This window comes from Carlito syrichta, unplaced genomic scaffold (genome assembly GCF_000164805.1).
Source record: "Carlito syrichta isolate Samal-C Ts95f unplaced genomic scaffold, Tarsius_syrichta-2.0.1 Scaffold72620, whole genome shotgun sequence".
Classification (NCBI taxonomy): domain Eukaryota; kingdom Metazoa; phylum Chordata; class Mammalia; order Primates; family Tarsiidae; genus Carlito; species Carlito syrichta.
The window spans coordinates 211,778-222,228 of NW_007016716.1; positions in this window are offsets into that span (position 1 = coordinate 211,778).

A 10,451-nucleotide genomic window follows, 5' to 3' on the forward strand; every position below is an offset into this window, starting at 1 on the left:
AGTACCACCAAGTTGCTGGGCTAGAGAGGCCATCTTTGGAGCATGGGGGAGCCTCTGTCCACCTCAGACACTGATCACTTACACAAAGCATCCTTTCAGTTATTGGCTGGCAGGACTCCTCATGGGTTTTTTTCAGGGTCTGTGCACTGACTACAAATCAAGCGGCCTTTTTAGGCTGCCACACAAAACTGACACAGAATGAGGGGTCTTCTAGCAAGGCTACCGGTATCCAGGCGTTATGATAGGGGACCCCCAGATCCTCAGCTGGTAGTCCCACAAAGGCTGGGACTTACCACCCCCCATCAGAAGCAGAGCCATTTCAGCCTGGGATCTTTCAGATAAATAGTTTAACACAGACCAAGATGAAAGGTTCCTCAGAGCACCCTGCTTAGCACTCTTAGCTGGTGGTGAGGCAAACATGGAAAGATGGGGATTCATGGCCCAGGGTGGTATTCTGGAGTAAGGGAGAATAGGGCTCAAGGTAGCCATGTTAAAAAGAAACAGACATACAGACCTATCATGGCCAAATTCAGTAAGCAAAAGCGAGTCAGTAAGCAAAAGCGAGATATGTACCTGAGCAGACCAAGTAGCCAACCAACAAAATGAGGACATTCTAACTCTCTAGATCTGACAGAAGAGCTGAGAGTCCTGGAGCCTTCAGTTCATGTTCACCTATCCCCTTATATCCTCTGGATATAAAGGAAGTATTTGTGGATAGAGTTGCATCTAAAAACATTGTCCAAAAGCAGGTTACAGGCTGGACAGCTCTAACTCCTGAAGAAGCCCACATCATAATAGAAAAAGGAAGGCAGTATCCAGGAACCTGGGTGTTAGCCAACCCACCCATCAGTCATTTGATGACTCACAGGGAAGCAGGGGTATGAGCTCCAGGCTGGTCTCCTGGGGTTCCCAAAGCTGCACTCCCCTCCACCTCCAAAGGTAAAGTGCTCATCCTTTTGCTCAAGGGTGGCATGGGGTAGAGCGAGGCTGGTTACCCAGCAACTGATAGACAAAATGCAAGCCCACATTTCCACCACAGGTTGTTTAATTCTCTTCCCAAAACCCCTTAAATGAACAAGCCAAGGAACTCACATTACCAGGTCAGCATTAAATGGACTGAGATCATACCAACTAGAAGGAGGAAGACCCTACCACAGCTAAAACCAGAAGCATACATGTGAAAATAATGAGCAATTTGTACAGGGCAACTCGATGGCCATGATGCTGATGCACAAGGAAACTGAAAAACAGATTAAGAAAGCAGTCAGAGAAGGCAGTGCCAACGTGGCCCGCTCTACACACCGAGAGGACTGGAACAGCTTGGCGGCCCTGGGAGAGACACAAGAAGAAACTTCAGAAAAGGACACAGCAGTTTTAGCCTAAATTGAATAGATTAAAAATATGGAGAAAGTTCTAAGCTGAGTACACATCTTAAATTTAGTCAGAAATTCTGTAAGTATAAAAAGTCTGTTCCCATTTTGTTCACACTTTCTAAATGCTAAGTTTTTCTCTGGAGCACAGCTCAGTAAGGGGCCTAGAATATGTATTTCCAGGGGTATGGCCTTAAACCATGTGACCTTTTGTTTTTTAGTTTCTGTGGCACACCCACAATTGAAGGAAACTGAGTTACAACAGGAAAAGACACATTCCTTCAGGCAAAAGGAAAAGAAAGTCTATGACAAAACTGGAGGAGGACCCAGGTGGCATGGGCTCCCAGTCAGACTCGCTACACAGCTGTCAGCTCTGTCTCCCTGTGTGTTTTACATTAAGAGTTTGTTCATAAAATCATTTCTTCTTCAGACAAGCAACATTCAGAGACTGACAGCTAACAAGGATGAGGAGCCTGGACAGAGGGGACCAAGCTCTGGGCTCCCCTCCTTGACCAGCCAGGTGCCCGCCGACTGCGCTCCAGCTTGGGCACTCAGTGGGATATTTATAGCTGCCTTTAAATTTACCCAGCTCACCATAAAGCGAGGTAATGGGGCGCCCTTTACTGCTGCTAGGGGTGACTGTCCTAACATTCTTTAATTAGCAAAAAGCGTTGGCACAGTCACTTTCAAAGCATTTGATCTCAGTGTCCTGGTGTTCCCTATTTCAGGCTCAATAGCCCCCACTCTCTTTGGAGAAAATACACATTAGCCAATGTGAAGACAGGCATACGCACAAATGAGCACAGACCCATGCGTTTGTGTACCTATGCTCACTCCTCACACTTTCAGAACTGCCAAGCACCTGTGAGACTTTATGATATTTCCAGAAAACCTTTGTTCATAAGTCTGTCAGAAGGGGGCAAGGAATTCTAAAATCTGAGAACTGGAGAAACTTTAAGGTCACCAGGACCCTTCTTAATTTTTCCAGTATTAAGAAAAAAAAAAATCACCGGTTGGTAATTTTTCACTGACCTTTTCAAAGAATCTAAATAGAGGAGGGGCAGGGCTAGGGGTCCTGATACAGCATCAGGGAGGCCTGAGCTCTTACCCACACGGGACAAGAAAAGTAGTCTTAGGCCGAACACAGTGGCTCCTGCCTGTAATTCTAGCACTTTGGGAGGCTGAGGTGAGGGGATGGCTTGAGCCTAGGAGCTTGAGACCAGCCTGGGCAACAGAGTGAGACCTCCTCTCTACAAAAATAAATAAATTAGCTGGGTCTGCTGGCATGTGCCTGTAGTCTCAGCTACTCAGGAGGCTGAGGCAGGAGGATGGCTTGAGCCCAGGAGTTCAAGGTCATGGTAAGCTGTGATCATGTCATTGCACTCCAGCCTGGGCAACAAAGCAAGACACTATCTCAAAAAAAAACTCCCCAAAAACAAAAAACACCAAACAAACAGAACCAAATCCAAATCACAGTCCTCATTTGATGGAAATAATCAATTCAGTATTATGACCTAGATGTTGGAAACATAATGGGAAGGGCCTCTGCTTTCATGGGGATGTGCAATAAACAACACAGAAACAAAGTAACTGCAGACAATTGTAGATAAGAAAACTAGGTGGTGAGACTGTGATGTGTGGAGATACTTTAGACAGGGTAGTCATGAAAAGTCTCTATGAAGAGAACCGCTGGAGAAGCAGCTGCTACTTCAAGATGTAGGGAGGAACATCTGAGAGAAGAGGGGAGCAAAGACCTTACTGGGGAGAGCTAGCTTAAGAGAAGAGAAAGGAGGAGGGTGGCAAGCTCTGGGGTACAGGCAGGGTGGGTGGGCTTGGGGCCTAGGTGCCACAGGAAGTAGTTTGGTTCTTACTCAGATTATGAGGGGAAGATGCAGGCATTTTAAGCAAATCAATAACAATCTGCTCAAAGTCACCAAGATCACTTTGGTTGCTATGGAGAAGAGACTGTAGAGGACAAGTGTAAAAAATCTATGTCTTGACTAATTTCTTAGTTTTGAATAAATGTTCTGTGGTTATGTAAGATATTAACTAACATAAGAGGAAGCTAAGTGAGGCACATATGGGAACACAGTACTATTTTTGATCTGTCTGTAAGTCTAAAATTACCTCAAAATTAAAAGAAAAAAACACACAATAAACTGTTAAAAACAATGAAAAACACCTTATGCCTTGAATGAAGAATTAAAAGTCCTAAATTAGGTGCAATAACAAGAGCAGAAGTCTGGAAGGAAAAAAAAAAATCAAAGAATATAAAAAGGATTCCCTCAATAACCAACTTTGAACAAAATAGTTCCTGTCTATACTAGCTTGTATATTAGGAAATAATAGGTGCTACCACTATTACTATTTGCTGAGATTGACTGATTTCCCTTACTTGTTTCTAATCCAACAATATTATGAAATAAGTAGTTATTAATCCCACTTTACACATAAAGAGTCTGAAGCTTAAACAACTAACTTATGTATATATAGTATGTAAAAGGCAGAACTGGGATTTAAACCCAGGTTTGTCTGACCCACTAATGTGCTATAATGTCCACTAACAAACACACACACTCACACACATGTGAGCGCATGCTCTGATTAACACATTTTGTAGATGTCAGTTTAGGGGGAAAAAATGTTTGGGCTCCCCTCAAAAAAAAAAGGGTAAATCTGAATACACACTGTATTTCTGTGAAGAGGCAAATTGTAATTGAAGGTGTAGAATAATGATGACATTTGTTTGAGGCTCTTGAAAAACCATTCTGTTCCTAACGCAGTTCTACATCTATATCTGCTGGCTCTGAAATGGAGGTTCCCTTTCACCTCCCAATAACATGAACTCAACACTTCTGACCTAGTTACGGTTGAGTCAAATTTTGCGGTAATGCCATAAGGTACTTTTAGTATTGCTGTAAATGCTTAAATATTCCAGATATTGGGGATAAAATCTAGAGAAAAATCACATAAAGAGAAAATCATCAAAAAAAAAAAAAAAGTAATCGGAAAGAAAGAAAGAGGCAGCAGATTTCTCCTGAAAGAGTATGTCTTATCAAGCCTGCCCCCCTTCCCCTGGCTCCTGTGATGTTTCCTGAATGGGAGATCCTCTTCCTTCCCAGTGGGAAGACCCAAATGGCCATATAGTTCAGGCTTGGCTCCTCGACCTCCACAGGCACAGGTGTGTGTAGGAGTTACCTGCTGGTTGGTTGATGCACCCTCCTTTCCCCTTCCTCTTAAATGGCACCTCATGTCACTAGCATGGTTTAGAGCTTGGGCTCTGGAAAGAGATTGAAACCTGGAATTATTACTGTAGTGGGCTGAATGAGCCCCAGAAAGACAGGTAGTCCTTAAGCTCAAAATTTGGTGACTGTTACCCTATTTGGAAAAAATGTCCTTTGTAATTAAAGATCTTGAGATAAGTAGATCATCTTGGGTTATCCAGGTGAGCCCTGAATCTAAGGACAAGTATCCTTAAAAGTCAAGAGGGAAGAGGGAAGGGGGGGGAGAGAGAGAGAGAGAGAGACAGGCAGGCAGACAGAAGTGGAGGAGGCAATAAGACCATGGAACAGAGATTGAAAAGATAAGCTATCAATTAAGGAATGCTGACAGCCACCAGAAGCTGGAAGCGGGAAGAGGCAAGGAATGGTTCTCCCCTGGGGCCTTTGGAGCAAGTGCAGCTTTGCTAGATTTTGAACTTTTATTCTCCAGAACTGTGAGGAAATAAATTTCTCTGTTTTAAATCACCAACTCTGTGATGATTTGTTATGGCAGCCTGAAGAAACAAATTCACTCATTAGTACTGTGATCCCAAGAATCTTAACTTTATCTGCAAAATGGGAAAATCTAACCACACCCACCTCAGAGCTATTGTCAGGATTTAAGTATGTGAGTTGGCTGGGTGCAGTGGCTCACGCCTGTAATCCCAGCACTTTGGGAGGAGGCGAGACGATTGCTTGAGCTCAGGGGTTTGTGAGGAGACCTCGTCTCTACAACAAATAAAAAAATTAGCCAGGCATGGTGGTACATGCTTGTAGTTCCAGCAACCCGGTAGACTGAGGTGGATGGATCACCTGAGCCCAGCAGGTTGAGGATGTGGTAGTCATGAGCAGACTGAGACAGAGACTCAAAAAAAAAAAAAAAAAGAAAGTATAACTTAACACGATGTTAAATACCTATCAACACTGCAGTAAATGTTGCTATTAAAATCATTATTATTACTGCTTTACACAGGCAATTAAAGAGGAACCCCAAGGGCCTGGAAGAAGCCAGTGCAGCTGCAGAGATGCGTTGTCAAGGTTCCTGGCTGGACCTCTCTGGTCTATCTGAACATGTAGGTGGCTAGAACAGGTACCAAGCTATTCCAAAAGAGGAGGCTGTGAAGTAGTTGGAAGCTTTTCCCATCAGCCAACCCTGGTAGCCCACAAAGCAGCTGTAGGCCCTGGAAACTAGCCTCCGAGGAGAAGAGCAGCCCTTTCCATTCTCTATCTCCTTGCCATTTGTATTAGCACCTTCTCTTCTTAGCCAAGTTTTTACTCTTGATGGGACCTGCAGGGAGTGCTTTTTTGTCCACTCCCTTTTGACTTCCTTAAAGAGCTGAATCCTTGGGGGAAAAGAACATGGATTGTGAGCCCACTCGAAGAGTGGGTAACTCTAGAACAGCTGTCTTGCCCTGAATCATTGGGCTCGAAGAATAAAATCCATTCCCTTTATGACTGTGGGTAGTAACGGCACAGTCAGCCTCACTATGGAATCATAGGCAAGAAAAAGAACTTTCCTTTTGCAATTCTGACTATCAAACAGAAGAGCTATGGCTAGTTGAAACCGGAAGCAAGTGAGACGCATACATGCACAGTGTTCATTGCCTTGGGAAGGAAAGTGACTATTTCCATGTAGATAATTTCTTTTTGTCCCTAATTCACCAATCAACTGATTTTGTTCCTTGTCTTTGTGGAGAACAATGTCCATGCTACTTTTTTCCATTCGTTTCTGAAATCCTTTGTTTTTTTTGTCTTTGCTCTTGTTTTGTTCCTGCCACTGATAGACTTATCTTAAAGGGGCTCAAAAGCCTATTGTAGGCAAAATGGTACCCTGCTGAAAACTGCTCACTCCCAAAACACCCCATGAGCCATCATGGACATCTAGTGGCTGCTCAGGATAATGCCTCAGGGATGCACATCAGGTTGGGGAGTGGTCTAGCCCTTAGCTTTACCAGGAACCCAATTATCTTGGCTGGGTGGGACAGTTCTGGGTTCTCTAGATCAGCAGTCCCCAACCTTTCTGGCATCAGGGACTAGTTTTGTTGAAAATACTTTTTCCATAGACTGGTGAGGGGTATGGTTTCAGGATGAATCAAGTACATAACATTTATTGTACATTTTATCCCTACTGTTACACTGTAATACATAATGAAATAATTATACAACTCACCATTAAGAAAAAAAAAGAGGTGTGGACAAGAAGTGGTAAATAAAATAATGGGCGGGCCACTCACACACTAAAATAAGTGTCAGATTCTGACTTAAAGTCTGCCACAAGATTCAGCTGTATAATTAAAGTACATCAACTCACTTGTCACTCACTGACAGGGGTTTGATATGAGTCTGTAAGCAATTGATTTGTTATGGTTTCCATGCAGTCCAATCTTACTGCTAGTGTTAATTTGTATTTGCAGTCGCTCCCCAGCACTAGCATCACTGCTTCAGCTACACCTCAGAGCACCATGCATTACATTCTTATAAGGAGAGTGCAACCTAGATCCCTTGCATGCACCATTCACAACAGAGTTCAAACTGCTATGAGAATCTAGTGCCACCACTGACCTAACGGAAGGGGGAACTCAGGCGGTAATGTGAGTGATAGGGAGCGGCTGTAAATACAGATGAAGCTCCGCTGACTATTGCTTGCCTGCTGTTGTGGCCCCTGGGTTGGGGACCCCTGCTCTAGATGGGCTCTAGTTCGGTCTCCTAGATGTCCATTTTTGCCACTTTCTCTCTCTCTCTCTCTTTTTTAAAAGCAGGATTTACTGTGGACAGAAAAGTTCCCACTGCGGTGGGGACCCGAGGGGTTGCCCCTGCCACTTTCTCTTAAGGGCCCAAAGTTTCTCAGAATGGCAGACTGGCTCATCTTTATTCCAATTCCACATAGTAGCTAGCATTTGTGGGTGCTACTGAATCCACAGAAAACAGACATTTGGAAGTATCTCCAAGCCCCAGGTTTAAATGCCAATTAGCCACATCTTGTCATCTTGACTGAGGGACTGAACTCAGAAAGAGAATACTCTTATACTAATGTCATGTGGCTTTAGGTAAGGCACTGTGCCTCTCTGAGCTGACATTTTTACCTCTCTGAGCTACAAATTACTGTAAAATGAGAGATTAAATCCAAATAACCTCCAAGGTCCTTTTTAATTTAACATTCTGTGATCTATGAGTCCTTTTAGTAGGTAGGAAAACTATCTGTTCTGCTCTGGCACGGTGGATCTCCAGACTAAACTAAAGGAAGCATTCTCTCTCAGTGCAACTTTGTGGCCCATTTCCAAAATTTGGCTACAATCCCTAAGGGTCAACCTTCTTCAAGAGCTGCATATCTGAGAAGGGGCAGGAATCATGAACTAAGAGAGTGGCAAGAAACTTTGTAACACATTTCCTGGATTATATCAATAAAGACACCGAGGTTTAGAGCTATTTTAAGATTTGTCACATGTCTAATCAGTGGCAGAAAGGGGACTGGAGCTCAGGTATCCCAATCTTAGCGGAGGGCCCATTCTAATATAATACCAAGTTGCTGACACAGGCCTTGCCCAATTACCGTTGGCCTCTCAGCTCACACTGTCTTATCAGAGCGGTCTCCCTGTGTGAAGCTCCAAGTGAAAACATCTTCAGTCCTGTGTATCTGTCTGCCTTCTCTTATTGTGGGTTTAAGTGGCCTTCTTCCCTTCTTACTCTTTGGTGGCACCATTCCAAGGAAGCAGTCAGAACAAGGGGCTGAGGAGCAACAGTCCATGGCTAGAGGGTACTCGGGTTAAAGGATGAGAGGCTGCAGCCCTGCTCTCATTTCAGAAAGGCTGTGCACTACAATGGCCCCACAGGCTCCTGAGGTCCAGTTCGTAGGTTCAGTGGTGACTTCCTCACCCAGTTGGCCTACAGAGAGCAAAGCAGCCCTATGTAGAGCTTCACAGAGCTTGGGAACATTCACCTTCATCAGCAGCAGTCACACACATCTACTGGGAAACAACCTCCTTACTAGGCACTGGTTTGAGCCAAGTCAGCCCACCCTTCCATATACCTTCAAAGCACAGAGGCAACAGCTTTCAGGTGCTGAGTCTGCCTACAAGGGCAAGAAACCAGCCCAGGCAGAGTCCCTCTTTTGCCCGAGGAGGGAGGGACAGCCATACTCTGGTGGGCCATCCAGACTCTGCTAGGTTGGTGACAGCTGTAGTGAGGAGCAGAACCTTTCACCAGAGTTTCTGATTGTCATCCACAAATCTCCTCCAGCCTGGGTTCACACTTCCTGGGTCAACAAGTTGGTAGTGTTCTGCTTGAAGCTAAGGATATGCAGTGGGGCTTTAATCAGGGACATAAAGAGGGAACTAAACCCCAGTACCAGGGTTTGACTCTCCTCCATTTTTCTCTCACTCTTCTTCTTGACGAAACATTGTGAGTGAAAGAAATTTATTTTCTCAACCAGCCTCCCACTTTTCATCCTATTTCTCTCATCCACCCTTCACTGAGCTCCCCCCCCCACCTCCACCATGTACTCTGTGGAGTAGACAGTGAATGTCTTGTTAGTGATTAAAATACTGGACTCAGGGGCTTGAGACTGGGTGGAAACTGGCTCTTCACTTTCCAGGTGTATGACCTTGAGCAAGTTATTTGCCTGCCTGAGCTAAGTGCCTTCATCTGTAAAATGGAGTCAAGTGTGGTAATTACTTCACTGGGTAAATGAAGATTAAATAAGAGGAGATACATGTTCTTGGTATGGTGGACAGCACACGGTAGAGAAACATCCTAATAAATGGCTGTGGAAGTGGATAAATGAAATCTGAGCTCTCATCCTCCTGGGAGAATACTTTGGGGTAATCACTTCCATACCCAAGTTCCTTAACATCTGAGTGTGCCAGGGTTCAAAAACTACCGTTTATAGAGACCCTAGGCAACATGTTTGCCCATATAAAATGGATAACGGGATTGCTGGGAATTATTAACAGTGGGACACACAGACTAAAGGATCGATACCTATAAACCACTAAGGTTATCATTTGACTATAAACGCAAATAGAAAGGTCTTAGTAAAGAATCGAGAACCCCACTTGCCTACAACGGAGCTGTTTCCTTCAGGAATTCCATGACACATTTAAGGAGGTTCAGGTTACTGGGCAACAGACAATACCGGGATATGGGTGTGGTAGAATCCACACAGCTGAGAAATCCAGGACCTCCTCATTCTTAAGCAACGGCCCACGTGCAGGTGATGGTGGCTTCACAAGCGAGCTTGCCAGAAATCACACGGGGAGAGGGGTGGGGGCGAGGAGCCTGAAGGCAGCGCTTGAAGGCAAGGGATATATTAAACCGTGTCGTATTCTACTGGACCTGCTTTCAGAGCTTAGCCACAGACCGCCCCACCCCCAGTGGGCAGAGGAGGGACAGTCCTTTTCGGGGGATGGGAGAGGCTGACCCAGCCCTGTGCGCCTACACTCGTCTGCGAAATGCCGCAGGGTCTTTTCTCGCCACAAACGGGCAAGAACTCCCTTCCCAGCAAACCGCCCCTCAGCTTGCTGCGTTCTTCTGGGGAGTCCCGTAAGAGGGGCTGGGAGGCTCACGTGGCGGAAGGCGTAACCGCTCCGCCGACTCCCTGGGCGCAGGGGAGAGGCGCAGGGCGATACGGGGCTGCGGAGAGCGCGGGGGCACGGCGGCAGCGCCCGGATGAGCGGGCTGTGCCGCGAGCTCTGGGGTGCGCCTCCCTCCTTCCAGCCGGCCTCCGCACTGTCCCGGGCTGTCATCCCCCTGCTCCCCGCACTTGGTCTTTCCTGCCACTGCTTCCCGCCCCCGCAACCCTCATTAAGAAAACTATCCTTCAAAG